Raw genomic sequence first — 15208 nt, 5'->3', positions numbered from 1 at the left:
GTCTGTCTTTACCAGTGGTTAACTTGGCATAGAGCCAGACCCAGAGTAGAGAGAGTCTGATCATTCTTCTCTGTGTGTATGCCAATTATCACAATTGGTTTGCTGGTATTTCTCCCAGGTGTAAATACCACTGCTACTTGCAATGATTTTAGCTGTTTGATATACATTATTTTTACTTTAACAGTAATATATATTTTTTAATGTATACAGAAAAAATATAGTTTCCACATCAAATCTGATTTCAAAGATTCTGTTGTTGCTAAAGACAAGACTAGAATAGGTAATAAATTCATATAAAAGGTGAACCAATTTACACTAAGAAAATGTAACTTCTTGGGAAACTATCTCTACCTTGATGATTTTATACACACACGAGATGAACAACAAGGAATATGCTTAGATGTATTGAGAAAGAGGTGAGTCTGCAGCACTGTCACAAACATGCACAAATACTGAGAGACTGCTGAGGAAATGGTCCCCATCAGTGACTCTCAGGTGAGAACAGGGGGCTTTGGGTTTCAGCACAGCCTGGGCAGTTGGAATGCAGGGCTCCTGAGATTCCATGACAACCACACCTTCTCAGAATTCCATTATTGCAACAGCAAACAGTTACCTGGCACACTGGCTGAGACCTCCCTCACTCTTGTCAGAGGCAGAGCTACAGGCAGTGCCTTTGGCTCTGAGCTCAGGCAACGTTTTTGCTGTTTTTGCCATTAAGGATTCTAAAGTGCTCTGAGTTGTTGATTAAGTTCTTCGCAACCGTAAGTCAATTCCAGCTGTTGTCATCCCTCAGTCCTGACTAAACCTAGTTGATTTCACTAGTTTTTGATCCATCATGTGCTTGGGTTTCTTCTCCCCAGTCCCTGTTTGAACTCTCCTGCCACTGCATTCCAGCCTGAGTGACAGAGTGAGACTCCATCTCAAAAAAAAAAAAAAAAAGAAAGAAAGAAAAAAAGAAACTTTGGGAGTGGGGCCCAGCAATCTGTGTTTTTAACCAGCCTTTCAGATTATTCTGATGTATGCTCAAGTTTAAGAATAACAGTTCTAGATAGTGGTATACAGAGACAAAGGAAACAAAGTGTCTATCCTCTTGGAACAACAACAGACAAAGAGATGTACATAAAACTTCAGGCAGAGGTGAGTGTTATAAGGGAAACTAGAACCGGAGAAGGAGGGAGAACACAGAGGATGCTCAGGCAGGATCTCCCTGAGGGGTAGGAGGTCTGAAGTCACATAGGGCAGAGTCTGAAAATTGGCTAATCCACCGGTGACTAGCTTTTTAAACGTCTGGTTTCCTCATCTGCTAAAGTAGAGATAGTAATATTACTTCCCATAGGCCTTGCCTGGACACAGACCAGGGCAAAGAAAGAACAGAGAATCAACCTGGAAGGACAAACATAATGACCAGCACAGTGGCAAAACTGGAATCAAAATTGTCTAGGATAAATCTGACTCCAGAGTTTCTTTTCTTCTGTTTTTTCCTCCTCCTCCTCCTTCTTCTGCTTCTGCTTCTGCTTCTTCTTCGTCCTCCTCCTCCTCCTCCTCTTCTCCTCTTCCTCCTCCTCCTCCTCCTCCTTCTTTTTTTTTTTTTGACAGGATCTCTGGTTGCCTAAGCTGGAGTGTAGTAGCACAATCTCGGCTCACTGCAGCCTCAATTTCCCAAGCTCAGGTGATCCTCCCACCTCAGCCTCTCAAGTAGCTGGGACTACAGGCAGATACCACCACACCTGGCTAATTATTTTTGTATTTTTAGTAGAGACAAGATTTTTCCATGCTGCCCAGGCTGGTCTCTAACTCCTGTGCTCAAGCCATCCACCCACTTTGGCTTCTCAAAGTGCCGAGATCATAGGCATGAGCCATGGTGCCCAGCCCAGGGCTTTTATTCTTTTTCCAGCCTTATCTAAAGGTGGAAAGCCCTCTAGGAGTGATGAGTGCTTTCTGCGTCCTCAAATTAACCCTACATAAAATTTTAAAAATTACCCAAAAACATTCTTTGGTATCTGAACAGCCCATAAAACTTTTCTCTTTTTCTTTAAAGACAGGTTCTTGCTCTATTGCCTGGGCTAGGGTGCTATGGTGCAATCATAGCTCACTCTAACCTCAAACTCCTGGGGGCAAGCTGTCTTCCCACCTCAGCCTCCCAGATCTCTGAGATTACAGACATGAGCTACTGTGCCCAGCCATCTTTTTAAAACAAAAATGTATACATTCGGTGACTGTAACATACAAGACATTGACAGGATCTAGATGCTCCAGAAATGGAGTTAGTGGAGAAAATCCCTATGGGGACTCTGGAGTCCTGAAAAGATTTAGGTACAGGATGCTTCCAGGTGCTAGGAACTGTTTCTCAGCTCACTTCCTCCCTAGAAGGCTTAATCCTCAAATCGCACTTAATGCGAGCTATGGCAAGTGTCGATGGTCAAAGACCACTACTCACATGATTTCTTTCTTTTTTTTTTTTTTTTCTTAAAGATGGGGTTTCACCGTATTGGTCAGGCTGGTCTCGAACTCCTGACCTCAGGTAATCCGCCCGCCTCAGCCTCCCAAAGTACTGGGATTACAGGCATGAGCCACTACTCCTGGCCTTCACATGATACCTTTCTGCAAGGCCAGAAGGCCCAACTGCCCCATACCCCAGGCACCTCCAGCTCGCCCAGGCTCCATTGCCACCAGTGGCCTGCGTCTGGACGGCAGATCTCCCGGGCCTGTGTCTGGATGGTGGGTCTCCCGGGCCCGCGTCTGGACGGCGGGTCTCCCGGGCCTGCGGGCCCGTGTCTGGGCGGCAGATCTCCCGGGCCCGCGTCGGGACGGCGAGTCTCCCGGGCCTGCGGGCCCGTGTCTGGGCGGCGGATCTCCCGGGCCCGCGGGCCCGGGTCTGGGCGGCGGATGTCCCGGGCCCGCGGGCCCGCGTCTGGGCGGCGGGTCTCCCGGGCCCGCGGGCCCGCGTCTGGGCGGCGGGTCTCCCGGGCCCGCGGGCCCGCGTCTGGGCGGCGGATGTCCCGGGCCCGCGGGCCCGTGTCTGGGCGGCGGGTCTCCCGGGCCTGCGGGCCCGCGTCTGGGCGGGGCCTGCGGGCCCGTGTCTGGGCGGCGGGTCTCCCGGGCCTGCAGGCCCGCGTCTGGGTGGGGCCCGTGGGCCCGCGTCTGGGCGGCGGATCTCCCGGGCACGCGGGCCCGCGTCTGGGCGGCGGGTCTCCCGGGCCTGCGGGCCCGCGTCTGGGCGGCAGATCTCCCGGGCCCAAGTCTGGACGGCGGGTCTCCTGGGCCCGCGGGCCCGGGTCTGGGCGGCGGATGTCCCGGGCCCGCGGGCCCGCGTCTGGGCGGCGGGTCTCCCGGGCCCGCGGGCCCGCGTCTGGGCGGCGGGTCTCCCGGGCCCGCGGGCCCGCGTCTGGGCGGCGGATGTCCCGGGCCCGCGGGCCCGTGTCTGGGCGGCGGGTCTCCCGGGCCTGCGGGCCCGCGTCTGGGCGGGGCCTGCGGGCCCGTGTCTGGGCGGCGGGTCTCCCGGGCCTGCAGGCCCGCGTCTGGGCGGCGGATCTCCCGGGCACGCGGGCCCGCGTCTGGGCGGCGGGTCTCCCGGGCCTGCGGGCCCGCGTCTGGGCGGCAGATCTCCCGGGCCCAAGTCTGGACGGCGGGTCTCCTGGGCCCGCGGGCCCGGGTCTGGGCGGCGGATGTCCCGGGCCCGCGGGCCCGCGTCTGGGCGGCGGATGTCCCGGGCCCACGGGCCCGCGTCTGGGCGGCGGGTCTCCCGGGCCTGCGGGCCCGCGTCTGGGCGGCAGATCTCCCGGGCCCAAGTCTGGACGGCGGGTCTCCTGGGCCCGCGGGCCCGGGTCTGGGCGGCGGATGTCCCGGGCCCGCGGGCCCGCGTCTGGGCGGCGGATGTCCCGGGCCCACGGGCCCGCGTCTGGGCGGCGGGTCTCCCGGGCCTGCGGGCCCGCGTCTGGGCGGCGGGTCTCCCGGGCCTGCAGGCCCGCGTCTGGGCGGCGGATCTCCCGGGCACGCGGGCCCGCGGGCCCGCGTCTGGGCGGCGGGTCTCCCGGGCCTGCGGGCCCGCGTCTGGGCGGCGGATCTCCCGGGCCCAAGTCTGGACGGCGGGTCTCCCGGGCCCGCGGGCCTGGGTCTGGACGGCGGGTCTCCCGGGCCCGCGGGCCTGCGTCTGGGCAGCGGATGTCCCGGGCCCGCGGGCCCGTGGCTGGGCGGCGGGTCTCCCGGGCCTGCAGGCCCGCGTCTGGGCGGGGCCCGTGGGCCCGCGTCTGGGCGGCGGATCTCCCGGGCACGCGGGCCCGCGTCTGGGCGGCGGGTCTCCCGGGCCTGCGGGCCCGCGTCTGGGCGGCGGGTCTCCCGGGCCTCCGGGCCCGCGTCTGGGCGGCGGATCTCCCGGGCCCGCTTCTGGACGGCAGGTCTCCCGGGCCTGCGGGCCCGCGTCGGGACGGCGGATCTCCCGGGCCCGCTTCTGGACGGCGGGTCTCCCGGGCCTGCGGACCCGTGTCTGGGCGGCGGATCTCCCGGGCCCAAGTCTGGACGGCGGGTCTCCCGGGCCTGCGGACCCGTGTCTGGGCGGCGGATCTCCCGGGCCCAAGTCTGGACGGCGGGTCTCCCGGGCCCGCGGGCCTGCGTCTGGGCGGCGGGTCTCCCGGGCCTGGAGGCCCGCGTCTGGGCGTGGCCCGCGGGCCCGCGTCTGGACGGCGGATCTCCCGGGCACGCGTCTGGGCGGCGGATCTCCCGGGCCCGCTTCTGGACGGCGGCCTTGTGGGCCCGCGTCTGGACGGCGGATCTCCCGGGCCCGCTTCTGGACGGCGGGTCTCCCGGGCCTGCGGGCCCGTGTCTGGGCGGCGGATCTCCCGGGCCCAAGGCTGGACGGCGGGTCTCCCGGGCCTGCGGGCCTGCGTCTGGGCGGCGGATCTCCCGGGCCCGCGGGCCCGCGTCTGGGCGGCGGATCTCCCGGGCCCGCGGGCCCGCGTCTGGGCGGCGGATCTCCCGGGCCCGCGGGCCCGCGTCTGGGCGGCGGATCTCCCGGGCACGCGTCTGGACGGCGGATCTCCCGGGCCCGCTTCTGGACGGCGGATCTCCCGGGCCGGGGGGGCCCGCGTCTGGACGGCGGATCTGCTGGGCCCGGGGGCCCGCGTCTGGGCGGCGGATCTCCCGGGCACGCGTCTGGACGGCGGGTCTCCCGGGCCTGCGGGCCCGCGTCTGGGCGGCGGATCTCCTGGGCCCAAGTCTGGACGGCGGGTCTCCCGGGTCTGCGGGCCCGCGTCGGGGCGGCGGATCTCCCGGGCCCACGTCTGGACGGCGGGTCTCCTGGGCTCGCGGGCCCGCGTCTGGACGGCGGATCTCCCGGGCCTGCGGGCCCGCGTCTGGTGATGCCACATTGCCCCAAATTTTAATTTGTAAAAAAAAAAAAAAAAAATGCAGTATCTGTGAAGCACAATAAAAAAAATGAAGTAAGCCTATATCTGGGAAATCTACTATTTTGCCATGAACTTAAAACTGCTCTAAAATGCATATCTTTTAATAAAACCAAACAACCTTGTAACTGTGGCAGCTATTATTCATATGTGGAACTTTTTCGTTTGTTTAATTTAGGTATGTTTCACCACAATTTTTAAAAATGAATAGGTTTCCTTTTCCTAGTTTACCTCTGTCCACCCATTGTTCAGATCGGAACTTTCCCTCTTAGCTTCTTTGGTGAGTGAAGAGGTACTCCCTAAAGAGATTTGAAAATACTAATGTAATAAGTATTTCCTTTATTCGTTTTCAGAGGGAATTCAAGTAATTGTCAAATTGTCATACTTGTCAAGTGAATGAATTAACTAGTTCAACAATTAATAATCAGTTTTCCTACCTTGATTGAGCCTGGGATGTTCTAAGCCCTTGGTTCTCAAAGTATGGTCTCCAGATCAGCCGCACTAGGATCACCTGGGAACTTATTATAAATATACATTCCTGGCCAGGTGCAATTGCTTACGCCTGTAATCCCAGCACTTTAGGAGGCCAAGGCAGGTGGATCGCCTGAGGTCAGGAGTTTGAGATCAGCCTGGCCAAAATGGTGAAATCTCCAAAATGGTGAAAAATACAAAAATTAGTCGGGCATGGTGGCATGCACCTGTAATCCCAGCTACTCAGGAGGCTGAGGCAGGAGAATTGTTTGGACCCAGGAGGCGGAGGTATATATTCCTGGACTCCACTTCAGACACATACTGAATCAGAAACTCTGGACTGGGGGCATTGGCTCATGCCTATAATCCAAGCACTTTGGGAGGCCAAGGTGGGTGGATAATTTGAGGTCAGGAGTTTGAGACCAGCCTGGCCAACATAGTGTGACCCCCATCTCTAATAAAAATACAAAATTAGCTGTGTGTGGTGGCACATGCCTGTAGTCTCAGCTACTCAGGAAACTGAGGCATGAGAATTGCTTGAACCTGGGAGACAGAGTTTGCAGGAAGTTATGTAATTGGTTGCCAAGTGGTAGTGCATTATAAATATGACAGTGATTCCCATAACCTTATAAATAACTTTCCAAAGTAATTAAGTGAATTTGTGACAGAGGATACTTACATACCACCATCCACCGGAACAAAAGTCGACTATTCCTTTCCTATTTTTCTTCTAACAACTAAGATCCTAGAAATATTAATGGGCAGGTCATCAATGGAAAGGCAAGAGGTAAAGTGTTTCACTCATTCATTTAACAATAATTTGTTAAGTGCCTACTGTATATTTTTCTATAATTTAACATGTATTTATTAGATGACTGTGTACCCTCAAGGAATATCTAATCGAATTGAAGAAATACAATGCATGAAGCAATGAGACATTAAATAATTAAATGCTAGATTGTGTAGTGAGTACTATAATTATAGGCATTCAAAAGAGAGAGTATTAGTCAGGGTTAGAATAGCCAAAAGAAGTCTTCATTTCCTCAACATTCATTTATGCTAAAGAAAATATAGCAGGTCCAAAATGGAATCACCCATGCTAAAGTTTCACGTTACCAAACCAAAACCTAAGAGGTAATAGCCAAATCCCATTAGGCCAAGAAGATTTCCTTATCCCTATGAGGAAATTAACCCTGAAATGGTCAATCGACTATTTGTTTCTTGTTTCTCTTTGCTTCTGCTTTTTTCTGCCTATAAAACTCACCCATTCTGTTTAGCTCATCAGAGCTCCTTTTCATTTTGTAGATTAGCTGCTGCTCAGTTCATGAGTCACTAATAACTCAATCAGAGCTTTGAAATTTAATTTGCTGAAACTTTATTTTTTGTTCGTTTGTTTTGAAACGGGATCTCACTTTGTCACCCAGGCTGGAGTGCAGTGGCACAAACACAGCTCACTGTGGCCTTCACTTCCTGGGCTCAAGTGATCCTCCTGCATCAGCACCCCCACTAGCTGGGACCGCAGGTGCAAGCTATCACACCCAGCTAATTTTTTTGTATTTTTTTGTAGAGATGGGTTTTCGCCATGTTGGCCCAGCTGGTCTCGAACTCCTGAGCTTAAGCAATCTGCACACCTTGGCCTCCCAATGTGTTAGGATTACAGGTGTGAACCACCCTGCCTGGCCAAAAAGTTTGTTCTCTGACAAGCATCTCCTACATGCCAGACACTGGGAAGATCACTATAAATAAGATCCTGTTCTTACCTTCAAGGGGTTGGGAAGACAATTACAAGCTAGAGTGGCAAATGTAACAGTCAGCACAACGTGCAACAAGAGCAGTGAATGGTACAAAGTTGAAAAATGGTCAGATAGATGGCGAAAAGAAGACTGAATCATAATAGTCAACATTATACTACTTTGCATGTGTTATCTCTTTTCATTTGCAGGACAGCCCTGTTCTTATCCCTATTTTTCAAATAGGCAGTAAGGATCAGAAATTATTTTGATTGCCTGGGCGTGGTGGCTCACATCTGTAATCCCAACACTTTGGGAGCCCAAGGCGGTGGATCAGTTGAGCCCAGGAATTCGAGAGCAGCCTGGGCAACATAGTGAGAACTTGTCTCTACAAAACATACAAAAATAAATTATCCAGGCATGGTGGTATGTGCGTATAGTCACAGATACTAGGGAGGCTGAGGTGGGAAGATCCCTTGTGCCTGGGGAGGTCAAGGCTGCAGTTTCAGCACAGCCTGGGCAGTTGGAATGCAGGGCTCCTGAGATTCCATGACAACCCAACCTTCTCATAATTCCATTATTGCAACAGCAAACAGTTACCTGGCACACTGGCTGAGACCTCCCTCACTCTTGTCAGAGGCAGAGCTACAGGCAGTGCCTTTGGCTCTGAGCTCAGGCAACGTTTTTGCTGTTTTTGCCATTAAGGATTCTAAAGTGCTCTGAGGTGTTGATTAAGTTCTTCGCAACCGTAAGTCAATTCCAGCTGTTGTCATCCCTCAGTCCTGACTAAACCTAGTTGATTTCACTAGTTTTTGATCCATCATGTGCTTGGGTTTCTTCTCCCCAGTCCCTGTTTGAACCCTCCTGCCACAAACATCAGCATGGTGGTAACTGCCGCACATTTGTCCCATGACAGGGCAGACATGACTATTCTAGAAATCAATGAGGAATTGCAAGTCCAGCAGGCAGAGAGCCAACAGCAGTTTGAAGACCTCAAGGAGAAATTTCAAGCTACTGCCTACTCTCTGGCCAGGAAAATGAAGAAATACAGTAAGTTCTATAGAGTCACCATCACAGAAGTGATGAATCAGCACCTGTCGTCTCTGTGAGATACTGAAGAGTCTCTTCATCAAAATTAATTTCATCCTTCCCTTAGTTCTAGGAAAACAGAAATGGGTATTTTAGCTTCATTATGTTAAGGATGGCAAACAGAGGCACAACGTATTTAGCAACTTTTCCACGTTAGCAGTCCGATGTGAGGTGGGACTAGAGTTAAAATCCTACTTACTGACTTCTGACACAGGCACAGAACCACTTGCTTTTCTCAGCAAGATGCTCAATCATGTTTACCAGAATGCTCTCTGTACCCTAGAAGATCCTGCAGACAAATAACATCTAGTCTGTTGGTCTAAATGCCTGGAACTAATGAACTGCCATTCTGTTTAAGCTTCTTTGAGCCCAATAGGCAAATCTCTCTTGAGGGAACCCCAGGGGAAACATGGCGACAGTACGGAGTACCTGCTCTAAGGAGCTTAAAGAGGAGACTGCTCCTAATAGTAACGGTGGCATCCATAAGTGACAGCATGAAGAGCAGGGAGTACCCTGGGGAGAGGGAAGTCCTGCTTCCTGGGGCACAGGCTCTTTTTCTAAAGAGGAAGAAAGACGGCACGTAAGACATTGGGGAGGTAGCAGTGCCGTGTGCAGAGCAGGGAGCCTGGGCCAGTCTCCTGGGCCCCATCCAAGTGGCCTATCTTCTCTGTGCCTCAGTTTCCTCATCTGTTCATTGGGTACTATAATAACGCCTACCTCTGTAAACTGCTGCAATGAATTACATGCCGTGATTTTTCTAAATCTCCTAGAACAATTCTTGGCACAGAGTAAACACTATTAGTTCTCCATCCTACTGTTTCTAACTTAATTCAAACGTTATTAATATTTGGTCATATTTCTATGATGACTTCAGGGTCTCATGCCTCGTATTTCATGCAATTATATTCAGATATGAGTTTTTAAATCTTTGACATATATGTGCTTGAAATTCCCAGTACCAGGGAATCCATGAGTCCCATCGTCCTAAGGGCCTTTCCTACTATACAGGATATCACTGCTTTATGCCCCAGTAGAGTGTTTGACAGGAGAGGCTGCAAGGCTTGCAAAAGTGTCCCAGGATTCAGAGCCAGACCTCGGGGGCTATGAATTCTGACTCTGCCTCATCCCAGGTGAATCATCCTGTCAAGTTACTCGATGTGTCAATGAGTTTCTTTTTCCCCATCTCTAAGTTGGAGAGTATCAGATGCCAGCAAGTTGGGAGGTTGATAATAAAAAATGAAAAAAAATCCCTCACTACAATCTGGTACTGGGGATGCTTTTGTCCTTGGGATAGACACTGCCACCTGCCCTGCAGGCAGTGACCACACCAGTATGTCCAGCCTTCCACTGAGGCAGGCATGACTGTCTCTTCTCAGAGTGTGCAGACGAAAAAGACATAGACTCCGTGCTGAGGGATGAATTGCAGTTCATCGACGAGAAGCTGGCGGAGAAGTTCGGGCAAGCTGAGGAGCTCAGGTGAGAGACGCCGTGGGGACAGGCAGGTGGGCAGGGGTGTGATCTCTGAAGTGCAGCAGTTGAGCTGGGAGAAGCAGGAGCTAAGCTGGGCCAGGACAAGGTCAGGCATTTACATGGCAGGCACATTTCACACAAACACTCATACAACAGAACAGTAATCTTAGCAAGTTATGGGTTGCAGTTGCTTCTTGAGCTTTGTTTTCTCTTCTTAAAACAGCTAATTGTTGAGTTGAAATTTGCTTATCCAAAATTCATCAAAAGAAAATGAACCACCCAGCAGCATTTAATACACTCAAAATGGTGTGTGATCACCACCCATTTACTCTTAGTCAGAGTCACCTCCTGACTGCAGCAACTCATTCATTCAATCAATATTGCCTTCTTGACCTGCCATTCCTTTCTCCTTTCATCTTTCCAATTCACGCCATCTGCACCTGACCACATTTCTGTGCACGGCTCTGTTTCCAGTCACTGCAAGATGCACTATGTGAATTTTCACATAGAAATGTCCATGGCCAAAGTGAGGAGCTGAAAGGACATCCCCTTGAAACTGACTTAGGAAGACACTGACTTTTGTTTACAGAAGAAATAAATGAATGGAACATCACAGAGGATCTTACAGGAGCTCTCTCTGATACAGAGGAAGCCTTTGTATATATAAATACAATATATATGTATACTATATATATACACACATATGTATATTTTCATGGACTGTCATTTCTGTCACCCAGGCTGGAGTGTAGTCACACAATCTCAGCTAACTGCAACCTCTGCTTCCAAGGTTCAAGCAGTTCTCCTGTCTCAGCCTCCCGAGTAGCTGGGACTACAGGCATGCACGATCATGCCTGGCCAATTTTTGTATTTTTAGTAGAGACAGGGTTTCACCATGTTGGTAAGGCTGGGTTTGAACTCCTGAACTCAGGTAATCTGCCTGCCTCACCTCCTAAAGTGCTAGGATTACAGGCATGAGCCACTGCACCCTGCCTATATATATATATATATATATATATATATATATTTATATGTATATAATATAGATATAAAATATATAAAAATACATATATATAAAATACATATATACAATTTCTCTTGGCCACAGGCATTTTCCCAAACATGTTGTGACCTTCTGCTTGGAGGGCTCCTTGAGGACATGCTCACATAAACCTCTGTTGCAGTATTAGAACTGATCACTCATCCCTTTCCATTATTAAACGTTCTCTGCTATCTCACCATAGGCAATATAAAGCCCTGGTTCGCTGTCAGGCAAAAGAGCTGACCCAGTTACTGGAAGAGAGAGAGGCCTCCCGCTCACTGAATCAGCATTTAAAGGCCCTCCTCACTCCTGATGACCCAGCCAAGTCCCAGGGTCAGGACCTCCGAGAGCAGCTGGCCGAGGGGCACAGGCTTGCAGAGTGTTTCAACAAGCTCAGCCTAGGTAAGGTGGACACAGGCCCTGATGACACACAGCCCCAGGCTTATGAAAGTCCCCAGACCTCCACACCTCCACAATGGCAATTTTATGGGTAGTGTTTCTTTCCACTAAAAATCTGTAGCCATGACGTGACCAGGAATTCCCGGGCAAAAGCAGACATGGGAAACCCTTGGGGTTGGAGGTCACAGGATTGCAGATGTCTCCTCATTTCTTGCTGGAACATGGTCTTTGAGGCAAGAGGCAGCGTCTGTCCAGTTTTAAAGGACAGGAAGGAGGCTGTGACAGGAGGCAGCTTGTTAGAGTAAAAAGAGTCCTGGACTAAGAATGAAGGTTCCCAGGCTCTATCTTCAGCAATGTCTTTAGCAACTGTGAGGAAATGATTAATTTATCCTTCCTGAGTTCCTGTCTCTGAATCTGTAAAGGCAGACAAATTGTCTCTTGCATGCAAACGTGGGAGCACTTATGACTATATTTCACGATGAGATAAAGCCCCTTCCTGTGTAGTGTTGGAGAAGGCAATTGATGTCGGGGCATTTGGCGGTAGGAAGTGGTCTAGACTGGAGGACTCCCCATGGAGAGAGGGTCCCTGGGTAGCACAGTGGAAGTCACTTGGAGGGCCCATGAAGTTCCCAGTGTAGGGAGTATTGTGGGACAAGTTTGTTTGTCCTGTCCTAAGAGAAAGATACAGGCTTCAATGCAAGCTGTGACAGGACACAGAGCCAAAGCCTGTGCCTGGGTATCAGAAGTGTGGCAAGATTGGGGAGACAGCTGCTGAAGCTTAGAGAGAGGCTGGACAAGCCTCCAGTAATATGGGGAGCAAGAAGACTTTTCAGTATTTGGCCACATCTTGATGGTGACTCTCCAGGTCAGAAACACGTTCCCTCATGGATCAGGAGAACATGCCAGGGCATTTTTTAGGGCTAAACAGGAGAGTTTTCAGTACAATGCAGACCCATACATGGATGTTCATGCCTCAGTGCACATAGGGCTGACTGTGCTTCCAGTGGGTGAAGTGGGAAATATCTGAATAGACGCTTCTGTATTTGCAGAAAGTGATGAACGTGACGATGAAGATATTACAGATGCGGAGGTCGAGAAAGTACAGGAATCACCTGACCACAGGTAACACTGAATACTCAGGAGCGGGTAATGGGTGGTAAAATATGGAAAAGGTCTCAGAAAGAACACAAGGTAGTTGAAGGTAGTCACAGACGGCAGGTTCAGGATACAGACAGCTGCACAGTGCACCGATTTCCTGCACTCACCAACAAGGAAACAGCCCTGTTAACATGCTTGTCCATTGTCTTCGTGGCACCTGTGAGCATGACCCTCTATGAGCTCACTAGCCCTAGGGACTTCCTGCACACACAGAGGAGACCTGTCCTCCCCTGTAGTGAAGCTAGGACGAGATGGAAAGCTGCTTTTCACATGCTTGTCCTTAGACTCTTGTTAGGGAAGATAAATGACAAGGAGACAACAAGCAGGAATTAGGAAGCACCTACCAAAGTTAAACACCAAGACAAGTGCCCAGGAAAACTTGACATTTCACATCACAATGTTAAAATTAAAAACAATCTACAAGGCACACCGTCTCCGGAGTCTACCAAGGCTCAGACACCTGTATTCCCTTGGCCACAGCATGTTAAATACAACCCAGCTTAGACACACGGTGTGGCAGCTGTCTTTGGTTCTGTGTGAGTGCTGTGAAGACTGTACCATACAGAAGCAGCGGAGCGTCTGCCTTCCTCAGCTCCTGTCTTTCCAGTGCAATGAACACCAGCTGCTCTCTTCCTCTCTGGTTCCCAAGGCAGCCATGCTCTGTTGCAGAGAGAGGAGGATTGCCTGTTCTCTCTTAAATGGAACCTCCCCTTTGCTTTCTGGAACCACTACCTTATGCCTTCCGTCAAAACCAGCTGGGAATCCCTCTTGGTTTAATCTGTGTCATCTCTATCCTACCTGGCTCGTGAGGGAGGTGCAGAAGGCTGAGGAAAAGGAAGTCCCTCAGGACTCACTGGAGGAATGTGTTGTCCCTTGTTCAAACAGCTACAGGCCTTCTGACTCCAACCAGCCTCACGGGAGCACCGAAGTAACATTTGCGGGAGACGAAGTCGACTCTGCTATGATTGTAGACGGCGACTGGTCTCAGAATGAAGACGAGGAAATGCCATACTTTCTCCCAGGTAGCCTCCATATTCTTTATGCCGCATACCTCTGTCTAGGCTAAGGAAGATCAATTCTGAGGACAGGCTGTATGCAAACCCATTGATTTGAATCAGAAACTAGGATGAAGCTGGGGGCAGTGGGTCACATCTGTAATTTCAGCACTTTGGGAGGCCCAGGCGGGTGGACTACTTGAGTTCGGGAGTTCAAGATGAGCTTGGGAAATGTGGTGACATCCATCTTTAAAACGAATACAAAAAAATTACCCAGGCGAGGTGATCGACACCTGTAGTCCCCACTAATCGGGAGCCTGAGGTAGGAGAATCATCTGTGCACAGGAAGTTGAGGCTGCAGTGAGTCATGATTTCACCAGTACACGCCACCCTCAGTGACAGAGAGAGAACCTGTCTCAAAAAAAAAAAGGAAAGAAGGAAGGAAGGAAGTGGTCTAGACTGGAGCACTCCCCATGGAGAGAGGGTCCCTGGGTAGCACAGTGGAAGTCACTTGGAGGGCCCATGAAGTTCCCAGTGTAGGGAGTATTGTGGGACAAGTTTGTTTGTCCTGTCCTAAGAGAAAGATACAGGCTTCAATGCAAGCTGTGACAGGACACAGAGCCAAAGCCTGTGCCTGGGTATCAGAAGTGTGGCAAGATTGGGGAGACAGCTGCTGAAGCTTAGAGAGAGGCTGGACAAGCCTCCAGTAATATGGGGAGCAAGAAGACTTTTCAGTATTTGGCCACATCTTGATGGTGACTCTCCAGGTCAGAAACACGTTCCCTCATGGATCAGGAGAACATGCCAGGGCATTTTTTAGGGCTAAACAGGAGAGTTTTCAGTACAATGCAGACCCATACATGGATGTTCATGCCTCAGTGCACATAGGGCTGACTGTGCTTCCAGTGGGTGAAGTGGGAAATATCTGAATAGACGCTTCTGTATTTGCAGAAAGTGATGAACGTGACGATGAAGATATTACAGATGCGGAGGTCGAGAAAGTACAGGAATCACCTGACCACAGGTAACACTGAATACTCAGGAGCGGGTAATGGGTGGTAAAATATGGAAAAGGTCTCAGAAAGAACACAAGGTAGTTGAAGGTAGTCACAGACGGCAGGTTCAGGATACAGACAGCTGCACAGTGCACCGATTTCCTGCACTCACCAACAAGGAAACAGCCCTGTTAACATGCTTGTCCATTGTCTTCGTGGCACCTGTAAGCATGACCCTCTATGAGCTCACTAGCCCTAGGGACTTCCTGCACACACAGAGGAGACCTGTCCTCCCCTGTAGTGAAGCTAGGACGAGATGGAAAGCTGCTTTTCACATGCTTGTCCTTAGACTCTTGTTAGGGAAGATAAATGACAAGGAGACAACAAGCAGGAATTAGGAAGCACCTACCAAAGTTAAACACCAAGACAAGTGCCCAGGAAAACTTGACATTTCACATCA

The sequence above is a fragment of the Aotus nancymaae genome, unplaced genomic scaffold, assembly GCF_030222135.1.
Source record: "Aotus nancymaae isolate 86718 unplaced genomic scaffold, 86718_ANA_hifiasm-v0.15.2.pri h1tg000007l, whole genome shotgun sequence".
Lineage (NCBI taxonomy): Eukaryota > Metazoa > Chordata > Mammalia > Primates > Aotidae > Aotus > Aotus nancymaae.
The sequence above is the reverse complement of the archived record's forward strand: the minus strand, read 5'-3'. Positions refer to the sequence as shown.